Source organism: Oryzias latipes, chromosome 13 (genome assembly GCF_002234675.1).
Source record: "Oryzias latipes chromosome 13, ASM223467v1".
NCBI lineage: Eukaryota > Metazoa > Chordata > Actinopteri > Beloniformes > Adrianichthyidae > Oryzias > Oryzias latipes.
The window spans coordinates 28,415,431-28,427,425 of record NC_019871.2 but is presented as its reverse complement, the minus strand read 5'-3'; the positions used below and the strand labels follow the sequence as shown (position 1 = coordinate 28,427,425).

General features: G+C 39.0%; 1 long non-coding RNA gene across 1 annotated transcript; it reads left to right on the top strand.

The window, feature by feature from the left end:
* Positions 1 to 430: 430 nt before the first annotated feature.
* Positions 431 to 1,544, top strand: LOC110013901. The gene is made up of 3 exons (XR_002874517.1): positions 431 to 518; positions 597 to 660; positions 1,062 to 1,544. It is a non-coding gene; the product is annotated as an uncharacterized LOC110013901 (long non-coding RNA).
* The last annotated feature ends 10,451 nt before the right edge of the window (positions 1,545 to 11,995 follow it).

Below are 11,995 nucleotides of genomic sequence, written 5' to 3'. Positions count from 1 at the left end.
GTTCCGTGGCCTAGCAGGGACATCTCTAGACATTTCCGAGACTGCTGCTCAGCCTGTTTCAGGCGACGTCGAACAAGCCATTGTCAAAGTAGAACCTGATGGAGCTATCCGTCGGTCGTCTAGACAGCGACAGCCGCCTAGTCGTCTCCACTATTCCACTCTAGGTAATCCGTTAGTTTCCATGATTCAGACAGTGTTCCACAGTCTGGTGGATGCCTGTGGAGATGCGCTCAATACTGTCCCAGTTGCAACTTATGGGTCGGATTCGGCCGTACGTGTTGTCTAGCATGCACACGGAGGTGCACGGTCTTAAGGGGGGAGGGTGTAACACGGTTGCCAACTCAGGCCATTGTATTTTTTCCTTTTTTTTCCTTTCCTTCCTCACCTGTTACGTGTGTACGACGTGCCTTGCGTGCCTTGGGTCATGTGACCCGACTACCCAATCAGTAAACTTTATAAGCCGCTACCCCGGAAGCTATCACATTCCATGACAGGAGAGCTGGATTGAGACGCTACGGGTATGTTTAGTTTCGGTTTCACTTTTTAACGTCGTTCGGTTATGTTCTAATCTTTGGATATGATCAATTGATTTGTAGGAGCCAACTGCCAGTATAACACGCCGCGAATAAGCAGCATATTTGGTGCACTTAGTCGCAATCGGTGAGTTTATACTCCTTTTAGTTGTTTGTTGGTTAGCATTTGCCTCCCTCAATGAATGAGGTGAACTGATTAGCAGCTGCTATCGATGCCAAAGTTCTGTTTTGTTTTTTGTTAACATAACCACACTGATTATTAATCAGCGTGGGGGCTCTTTTGTTATTGTTTTTCTTTATTTTTCTTTGGTGTATCATGCACTTAAATGCACTTTAGAGTGAAATTCATGAATTGACGTATGATGATGAACTGTATTATGAATTGTAAGATGTTGGTACTTTAAAATGAGATTCATTTACCAAACTGCAATACAATTATGGTTCTATTGATATTTTGGTATTTAACTTGGAGTTTGTGTGCACACACAGTTTAATGTTAGAACCCTATGGGTCATGTTCTTTATCCAGGCCATAGGGATTGATGGCGAGCTAAGCCCGAACCTGATCAAGCGCTGGAGCTCTCTGAAGGAATCACCTCCTCCCTGTCGTTCAGCCCAGGCTGGTAGGAGGCTCCTGTAGCCTAATGACTCATTTAATCAATGCAACTGCATTTCGTCCTACAACCCAGAGACACAAAGACTTTCAATCACTTCCCATCACTGAACACTAACCTCCGGATTCAACTATTTCTGTCTGGGTTGCATGGACAATACATGAGCTGATGATATTGAGTCGGATACGACGGATCACTCACTGAACCGTCCATCTGTACATAATCTTTGTAAAGGATATCCTGGAATAATTTGAAATATTCTTTTGTAATATTGGTGTATGGTGTATGTTTATGTGTGTGTCAAAAAATACATGGTACCATTCATAGCAAACCTACAGTCTCCAGTCTCTGCCTCCTCTCTCCCTGAGCCGTCCCTGTTCTTCTGACTCTAGTCCACGATAGATATGCTACAGACATTCTGGAGAAAAGACTGGACGATGTGGAACAACAAGTAAGGAAAGCTATATGCAGCTGGAGCTAGCATTGCTAATGCTAATAGAGCTAGCATCGCTTGCAGTTCTGAAACGGAGAGCGGTGTAGAGTCTCTGGAACGCCAAGTAGAATCATTTCTCACGTCGACAGGGATTTCCCTGGATCTCAACACCATCAAGACCTGCCACCCGCTCCCCAGGAGACAGGAAACGGATAAACCAGCGATCCTCATTAGGTTTGTGAATCACAAACACAAACTAGCTCTGATGAATCAACGTAAAAATCTGAAAGGATCCGCTGCTTATCTGAACGACCATCTGACCAGAAGGAATGCTGAAATCTCAAAACATGCACAGCTTCTCAGGAAGCGTAAGCAGATTGAGAAAACTTGGGTTAAAGGCTGCAGGATTTACGTCAAACCACTCCAAGGTTCTGGTTGTGAACAACATGAAGGACTTTGAGAAGTGTTTGATCACGGACGTCTGAACCAACATGCAGTAAATCAAAGAGCCAAATATTTTCATGAAATATGACGCCTTGATTCATCGCTTTCTCCAAAAGTCTAACGTAACCTGATTCTCAGCAGAGAGTTTTTGATCTGCAGACAACTTGACCTCAACTTTCACCGCCACTGATATCAGCTGAAGAAGGATATGGACCTGAATCTAATGTCTGCAGACATAACATCGAAGAGAACTATAAACTCTGTTTGTACCCAGAAGAACGGCTGACAATCAGCAGAAGAAGAAATGCCAACCTGGGACAATCGACAGATTATGGACCCTTTTTATATTCCCTTACATCATTACTTTATTATAAAAAATAAAAATAAAAACGTAAAAAAAATTGTAAAACAAATGATTAATCACTTATTGAAAATGGTTAAATTGATCGATGTTTAATGATATTACAGTGATCCCTCACTATAACGCGGTTTACTTTTCACGGTTTCGCTACTTCACGGATTTGCATCGTGCATTGTGTTCTGCATTCTGATTGGCTAAAAAGTCACTCCGCTTCTTCCTGTGCGTCAATAACGTTGCAGTTTAATATGTACATTACCTACGTGCAAATCATCTTGCAATTTGGAGTTTCTCTAAAACCCATAGAAAAAAGAGCGACAACAACTGTCAATCACTATGTTCGTCTCCTGAACAAACACAGCTGCACCGCGGGCTTCAATAGAAGAAAACACTGCAGAGCGGAGTCAGGATGCAGCGACTCAGTCTGTAAAGCAGTGAAATACACCTGAGTCACTATTTGTCCAATTGTACTTTGTGTTTTTTTCATAATTGTTTTTAAAATTTTCTCCCGTTTAATCCAATACTTGGTTGGCGGTGGGCGGGGTAAATCTCCGCGATTTGAAGCCTTCATATTGATGATTCAAATTATTATTTGACAGTACAGAAGTTATTTGTTGAAAAAAACGTTTCTAAAGTCCTTTTATTTGTGAAACAAATGCTTGAGCCTGTAAAATGGTTTGTTCTTTCTTTTCAATGTATAAAGAGTATTAAATAGGATTATTATTGTAAAAAAAATTAGAGGTTTCTACTTCACAGATTTTGCCTATCACGGGTTCTTTTTGGAACGTAACCCCCGCGAAAAAAAGGGTTTACTGTACTTCACTTGCTCCAAAAATTGATAAATTGATTCAAAAATCTTTCCTAATGTAGCATAATTTTGCACATGTTTCTAACTTTTTGATACTTGATGAAATTTTGCTATGAAAATTCCTGAAACAGTGTTATGTCTATTTTACTGATATAGTATTATTTTTAATCATAAATGACTTCATAAGTAAAATAATCTACACATATTTTAGATAACTGTGTCATGACTAGAACGCGGAGGGAGGACCCAGATGCTGAAAACCCAGAAAGGCAGAGGCAGGTAAGTGAAGAGGTAAGTATGAGGTTTTATTTTCTTGATGTTTCTTGCAGTTGTTGATGGTGTAGTGGGTAATTGTGGCTGTGGCTCTCGATTGTAGATCCAGAACTTCCAGAGCGGTAGCGAGACAAAGTCTGTGGGCAGGATTCTTGAACCCGGGCGTGGCGTGGTGATCTTGAAGAGCGTGGACGCTCAGTGGACACGTGGCGTGGCTGTGGTCTAGGTGAGAAACAGAGGCTGTGGCTCACAGTGGCAGGAAACGTCAGCGGTGGAAGGCTGAGGCTGCTGCTGCTCGAGATGGTGAACTCAGGTGACTCTCGTGGCGTGAGAATGTAACCTGAGTGCAGAAGACAAGACAAGGTTAACTTAGTACAGAGGCAAGGGGGCCAGCCGTAGAGCTTCAGGAGACTAGGCACCATCAGGGTTAACGGACTGGCGAAGGATGATGAAGCTGGGTCTCCTTAAGTAGCAGCTGGCTGATGAGTAGAGTAGTCACAGCTGAGGGAGATGAGCAGGAGCTGCTGGAGGGGGAGGAGTCTGACAGGCCACCATGACAAACTGATCTGAATTTGCAATGTTGATTTCTAAAATAGTTATTTTTGACGTGATACTTAATTAATTCATTTTTGGCATGTGCTTTATCGATACTTTATGATTCTTAATTCTGTCTGATAAAAGCTAGGAACCGGATATTGATAAATCATGTAATAAAATGGTTACAGTAGAACAGGGGTGGGATTATATAAGTTCGCTTCCTTCCACTCCTTTTCAAGCAATATTTATTAATATGTCTAATTATCCTAAGTTTGATTAGTTACTGTATGAATGTATAACTGATGATTGTGTTGCTTTTGTGTATTATTTCTATTTAATTGCTTGAAATAAACCATGGCCGGGATAGGCTCCGGCAGCCCTGTGACCCCGAAATGGAAAAAGGGTTAAGAAAATTAATGAATGAAATAAACCATTTAAAAAAAAAAGAATAATGTGTGATTGACAATCTGATTCACAGTCGATATTTGTTCATTTTGAATGATCTGATTCACTGACCGAAAATGGATCAAGAACGTAATTATCCAAAACTTCAACCAGTGTAACTCAGATATAAATACCTGGTACTGAACAGAGCAGGTGAAGTTTTCCACATTCCTTGGATTTCTTCGAGATAATCAAGTGTAAGTCAAATATGTGTCCAAACAAACAAGTAAACAAGAATGAATGTCAAGTCCATTCACATTTTAGTTTCCTAAAGTTCAGCCCACTGTTGTTAATCCACATCCAAATAATCCAAAGGGAGCATTCTTAGAACATTCTAGCACACTGGATGGTCACATGACTTTGCTAAATTCAAAGTGTTTCCACACATTGGACTGGAAGGATGGTTGATCAGTTTTTGATGACATCACATGGTTGTTGTCCGCTATGATACATTTGGTCGTTTTCACTTTGGAGTAAAATAACCTACCGTGTCTCAATCCAAATGGTATTTTCTAAAATCGATAACAATCAATTTATTTCATTGTGAAAAGATTTCAGAATGGTAGAGTTCGATTTGATTTAATTAACAACTTTAATCAATCAGACAGATCAATTGGGTAAATCAATTCAGGAATTAATCATTACACCCCTAATCTGCATTTACTTCTATTAAATATTATGTTGGTGAAACGTGTTATAGTACCGGCATTAAAGAAGATCTACTTTCATCCCTGTGTTTATCTAAATCCCAACAATAGAAGAACACAGTGTGCTTTAACTATTACTATAAAAAATGTTATGTGTTTGATGAAAACAACATGTAAAACTGAATGTATTTAAGGATAAAAAGGACAACAGAAAGGAAAATTCCCATTTGATCCTAAAATGACCCCCCAGACGACTAAACCTATGGCCTCATAACTGAAGGCATGGCTTAGGGACGTCCAGAGAGAGGGGGTAGAGCCATGGAGCATAGAGGCAGGGCCCATAGAGAGGAATCAAACGGGACTAAAACCCTGCCCCGCCTGGTAGGGCTGGATGCTCTGCCCCCCATTTTATCCCAGATCGAGGAAAGGAGGGTGAATAAATGATGAATGAGTGGATTCCTAGGTGAAAGTCGGGAGGTTTAAATCAATAACATCTACGCCCCTAAATGAAATAGAAGCCGCTTCCCCAGAACCGCATTTAGTCTTTGATTCTTAAACTGATGGCACCTGTCATTTCTTGAGTGATGAACAGCTATGTTGTTCAAAAATAGGTATACTGCACGTGGTAAAATAAAAAACTTGAGGTTTTTTAATAATAAATATTTCGATTAAAATTTAACATTTGACTTAAACAGATGCAGAAACCTGAAAGAGATTAAATCAACCAAAATTTGGCAGTATCAGATTTCTTCTAAGATGGCCATGATCTTTTTAAATAAGTCAAGTGGAAAATGTTACTTTAAAGTCGAATTTGGCAGCATTTAACAGTTGGAACCTGCCAGGATAGAAAGAAAATGTGTTAAAGCAAGTGGCACAAATGTAGGATTTGCCTTCAGTGAACCATTAATGTCAAAACCACTGTAAGAAAAACGACAAATAAATCAGTGAAATACAGCTTCTGAAGAAGTTGTTAATATTTATTTGGTGATGTAACCCTTGCAGTGACATTTACACTTGATTGGTTCAGGGGAAAAGTGCTTTCAGAAGAATTTTTGTCCAAATCTTTCTAATATGTGCTGAATATTTGTGCAGCGGAAACTTCCCATCTTCAGGGGGTTCTCATCCAGACAAGATGCACCCTTCTGGTCTTATTAATCAGGCTGACAAAGCAGTTAAACACGTGCCATAACTGTCTGCCCTAAAGTTGTATCGCACATAATTTCTGATGTTAACATTTGGTGGACCGATCCATTAAGCTGGAAAAAAAAGGTTCAAATCTGACTTTTGCCTAAAGCAGAATTCGCCTCCATGAAAATCAACCAATGGGTTACGTGGTATTGCTTTGATAGTTCCGATTAAATTTCACAAATCCTTTCAGCAAGAAAGCAGAGAAAAATTTCAAGTTATTATGTTTATTTTTTCTTTTATTATGTAACATAACAAAAAAGTCCAGCCAATACTGCTTAATAAATGCAGCCTAAGGGCTCATCAGGGACTTTGATTTCATGTTCCGACCGTGTCAAAACACTTATTTCAGTTCACAGTTGCATCGCCATTTCATCAAGATCCTAAATCTATGGGTGGAGAAACAAACTGCAGCATGCGATGGTCTTCGGTGTCTCCGAGAATCTCATTGAGGTTGAGGCCTGGTCTCTATGGCGACCCATCCAAGTGTGAAAAATGAGGTTTTACGCTCTCTGAAGCACTCATTCACAGTTTTAGCCGGACAAATCTTGGCACTGTCATCTCGGTATACGCCTGTGCCATGTGAAGATGGAAAAATTAAGTGTTTGATCACTCTATTTCTGTGTATAATTAGCTCAACTTTTTTCAGGGGGGTATTCCAGGAAGCATGTTTAAACTAGCCTGACTTTAAGCCTGAACTCTGGCTGAAATCCACCTGAACTTGCTTACCTGGGGTATGTCGGTTCCAAAAGACCGGATATGAGTTGGCGTAATTACGCTCGACTTGGTAACCCTGGGTTAATGCACGTGCATGTCAAGTACATGAAGACATTCTCAATGGATCGCCGATTTCTGGAGTCACCATGGAAACGCGTGGAAAAAAAGAAAGCGCTATACTTCAGTGACACGTAGTCTGAGGTTTTAATGATGGCGTATGAAGATTATACGTCCATAAAAAAGTAATATGGCTGCATCATCAAAAGAAAGAGTTTCTGCTTGTAGTAGAAGAACAGACAAAGTAAACGCACACGTTTCTGATCTTATTTCCATTTTCCTTGTGATGCATATATATATATATATAACTTATCCAATTTTGCCACCTTAAATGAAATACTTCTATTGGTAACAAATAATTGAGTAAAATTTATTCAACCTAATTTCTTACGTCTATAAAACTCAATAATTGTTTATACAACTCAAATTTATGTATTTATCTAACTAAATGTCATATTACTCCAATTCAATTAATATTTTTTCCATCTTAATTAATTATATTTCTTGATCTCTCATATGTCTAAGTATGAGCCGGCAGATATACTCATTTTTATAACAATAAAAAGGCCGGGGAAAAAATGCACGTTGCGCTTAATTTCATTAAAGAATTTTCCATCAATGTCATTACAGTAAAGACCGGTATGGGTGTTATATAAACTAATCATCCTCTCCTTCACTCTTACTCATGGTGCAGAGCGATGAGCACAGTAGGAATAAACAACTCAGCAAAACATGGCACAACACAGTAAAACAGCTAAACAACTAAACACATTTGGTCAAAAACCCACACAAAGGAAATGGTATCCCACAATCCTTTGCTGTGCCGATCTAACAGCAGGACCAACGTTACACCTACTTAATTTAATTAATTTGAATGAAAGTAAAATAACTGTCTGAAAACTGTGTGTTATTTTTAAACTGACTTAACAAACAAATGATTTATCTTAACTGAAGCAAATAATTAAGTTGGATCAAAGTAAAAAAGTTTATCTTTCCAACATCCATATGTGGTCTTATCATCCTCTCATGGTGAAAAAAGTATTATCTAAGCTTCTTCATCCACTAAATCATCTTCAAATGGACACGCCATGGTGCTTCACCTCTCTGTAAACAAACTAACCTTCAACTAAACCTGTTTCCGACGAGGTTGTGTTCAGAGCATGAGTTGCCATGGCAACTTGACCTACCCTGAAACATACCTCCATTTCTGGAACCGAAAACTGAGGTTATCAACTTCCTTAGCCTCAAACTTACCGTGAGAGCTAGCATAACCTGCTTTCTGGAATACCCCCCAGATCTAAGTAAACGCACCCAGTTTGCAACACCACCCTCACGTGATCCACGACCGGGTATTACTTTTCACCTAAACACATGGTAACTCTGTCAGAATTGGATTTTTAAATTTCCAATGAAATAATCGCTTTGTCTTGAACATTTCTGTCAGTTACACTGCTTGTTCAAACCATGAAGTGGATAGTAATAATAATAAGAAATATCTTGATCAGTAGAAAACAGTTTGGTTTTGTTTTTTTACCCTTTTTGTTCACATTTTGTCTTCTGCAATGATGTTTACATAATGTTTTAAAAAGTATAATTTTGCAAAAAAAAAAATCCATTTCCCCCTTTATAATTACAAGTCACCATTAGAGGACAACCCCCAGCTCATTAATTAATAATAATAATAATAATAATAATAATAATAATAATAATAATAATAATAATAATAATAATAATAATAATAGCACAGACCAGGGGGGTATTCCAGGAAGCATGTTTAAACTACCCTGACTTTAATCCTGAACTCTGGCTGAAATCTGCCTGAAGATTACCATGGGTATGTTGGTTCCAAAAGACCGGATATGAGTTGGCGTAATTACGCTCCACTTGGTAACCCTGGGTTAACGCATGTGCACAGCAACTACATGAAGACATTCTCAATGGATCGCCGATTTCTGGAGTCACCATGGAAATGCGTGGTGAAAAAAAAGAAAGCGCTGTACTTCAGTGAGACGGAGACTGAGGTTTTAATGACGGCGTATGAAGATTATATGCCCATCAAAAAAGAAACACGGCTGCATCATCAAAAGAAAGAGTTTCTGCTTGGAGTAGAAGAACAGACAAAGTAAACGCACGAGTTTCTGATTTTATTTCCATTTTCATGTGATGCATATATATATAACTTATCCAACTTTGCCAACTTAAATGAATTACTTCTATTGGTAACAAGTAATTGAGTTAAATTTATTCAACCTAATTTCTTACGTCTATAAAACTCAATAGTTGTTATATAACTCAAATTAAATAAATGTCATATTACTCCAATTCAAGTAATTTTTTTCCATCGTAATGAATTAAAATTCTTGAACTCCCATATGTCTTAGTTTGAGCCGGCAGATCCTCATTTTTATAACAATAAAAAGAACAAAACATGAAATGAAATGTGCGCTCATTTATTTAGGAATTTTCCAACATTGTTATCATACTATAAGGCCATAGGGGTGCTATTTAAACTCATCATCCTCTCCCTCCCTCTCACTCATGGTGCAGAGACTTGAGCAAAGTGGGACAAAATAACACGGTAAAACACAGTAAAACAGCTATACAACTAAACACATTTGGTAAAAAACCCACACTTAAACCCAAATCCGTCCAGACAGGCAAAGGGAATGATATCCCACAATCCCTTGCTGTGCCGATCTAACAGCAGCACCAAAGTTACACCTACTTAATTGAATTAATTTGAATGAAAGGAAAATAATTGTCTGAAAACTACGTGTTATTTTTAAACTAACTTAACAAAACAAAAAAAGATTTTTAATTATCTTAACTGAAGCAAATAATTAAGTTGGATCAAAGTAAAAATGTTTATCTTTCCAACATCCATATGTGGTCTTATCACCCTCTCACGGTGGAAAAAGTATTATCTGAGCTTCATCCACTAAATCATCTTCAAATGGACACGCCATGGTGCTTCACCTCTCTGAAAACAAACTAACCTTCAACTAGGTAAGGCAAGGCAAGTTTATTTGTATAGCACAATTCGTACACAAAGTAATTCAAGGTGCTTCACAAAACAGAAAAATGCATTAAAATCACAATACATCATAGAAATAATCAACGTAAAATTTACTTTAAAAGAAAAGAAAAAAGAAAAAGAAAAAAAAATAATAATTGAAAATTGATTTAAAAATAAAGGAAGGAAAGGAAAGAAAAGTGCAGATAGGACCTTTCAGTCATATACACGGCTAAACAGAAATGTTTTAAGTCTAGATTTGAACATGAACACAGAAGAGGCCTGTCTTACGACTTCAGGGAGGCTGTTCCAGATTTTAGCTGCAGAATATTGAAACGCTGATTCCCCTTGTATAGTTCTGACTCTGGGAATCAACAGGAGGCCGGCCCCTGAGGTCCTCAGAGTACGAGATGGTTCATATGGCACTAACATGTCAGAGATGTACTTTGGTGCTCGGCCATGGAGAGACTTGTACACAAGCAGAGCTGCTTTGAAGTCTATTCTTTGAGGTACAGGGAGCCAGTGCAAAGACCTGAGCACAGGTCTAATGTGATCATACTTCCTGGTTTTGTTCAGGACTCGAGCAGCAGCATTCTGGATGTACTGAAGCTGTTTCACAGCTCGTTTGGAGAGGCCGGTGAGCAGGCCGTTACAGTAGTCTAACCTACTGGAGACAAATGCATGAATAAGTATCTCCAGGTCTGGCTTTGACATTATGTTTTTGATTTTGGCAATGTTTTTCAGATGGTAAAATGCCGCTGATGTTACTGACTTGATATGGCTGTTAAAGTTCAGGTCAGAGTCCATGATTACCCCTAGATTTTTGACTTGATTTGAGGGTTTTAGAGACAGAGAATGAAGGTAGCTGCTGACACTTTCTCTTTGTTTCTGTGGGCCAAAAATAATAACTTCGGTCTTGTTTGAGTTTAGCTGGAGAAAGTTGTTCTGCATCCACGCACTGATCTGTTGGAGGCAGTGGCTGAGTGAATCCACCGGCCCATATTCACCTGTTGTCAGTGACACATAGATCTGAGTATCATCTGCATAGTTGTGATAAGATATGTTATTACTGCGTATTAACTGCCCTAGTGGCAGCATGTAGAGGTTTAACAGAAGGGGTCCCAGGATCGATCCCTGGGGCACACCACAAGTCAAGGCCATGTAGTCTGAGACACAACTCCCAATTTCAACAAAATATTTCCTGTCTTCCAGATAAGACTTGAGCCAACTTAGGGCAGATCCAGAGATACCAACCCAGTCTTGGAGTCTGTGCAAAAGGATCCCATGATCAACAGTATCAAAGGCAGCACTCAGGTCTAGCAGGATTAAGACAGAGACTTTGCCATCATCAGTGTTCAGGCGGATGTCGTTGGTTACCTTGATAAGAGCAGTTTCTGTGCTATGATGGGGTCTAAAACCTGACTGGAAAACATCAAATGAATTGTTTAATAAGAGAAAATCAGTGAGCTGTTGGTAGACAACTTTTTCAAGGACTTTTCCTAAAAATGGCAGATTAGAGATAGGTCTGTAATTATTCAGTACAGTGGGATCAAGACCGTTTTTCTTCAGGAGAGGTTTAATGACTGCAGTTTTTAAGGCCTCTGGAAATATTCCAGATTGAAGAGACATGTTAACTATTTGAGTAATTGATGGCAACACACTGTTCAGGACAGACTTTAGAAATCTAGTGGGTAACACATCAAGGCAGCATGTAGACGAGCTCAGACGGGTGATGGTCTCTTGGACAGTTTGGTCAGTGACAGGTACAAAGTGAGTCAGCTTAGAGTGAGTAGGTGGCCGTTGGATAGTTATATGTGTTGTGGAGTTGATGGCTTTTTTAATGCCCTGAACCTTGTCATTAAAAAATACAGCAAACTCATTACATTTAGGTGTGCAAACCAGTTCTAATGGTAGCTGGGTTGGAGGGTTAGTT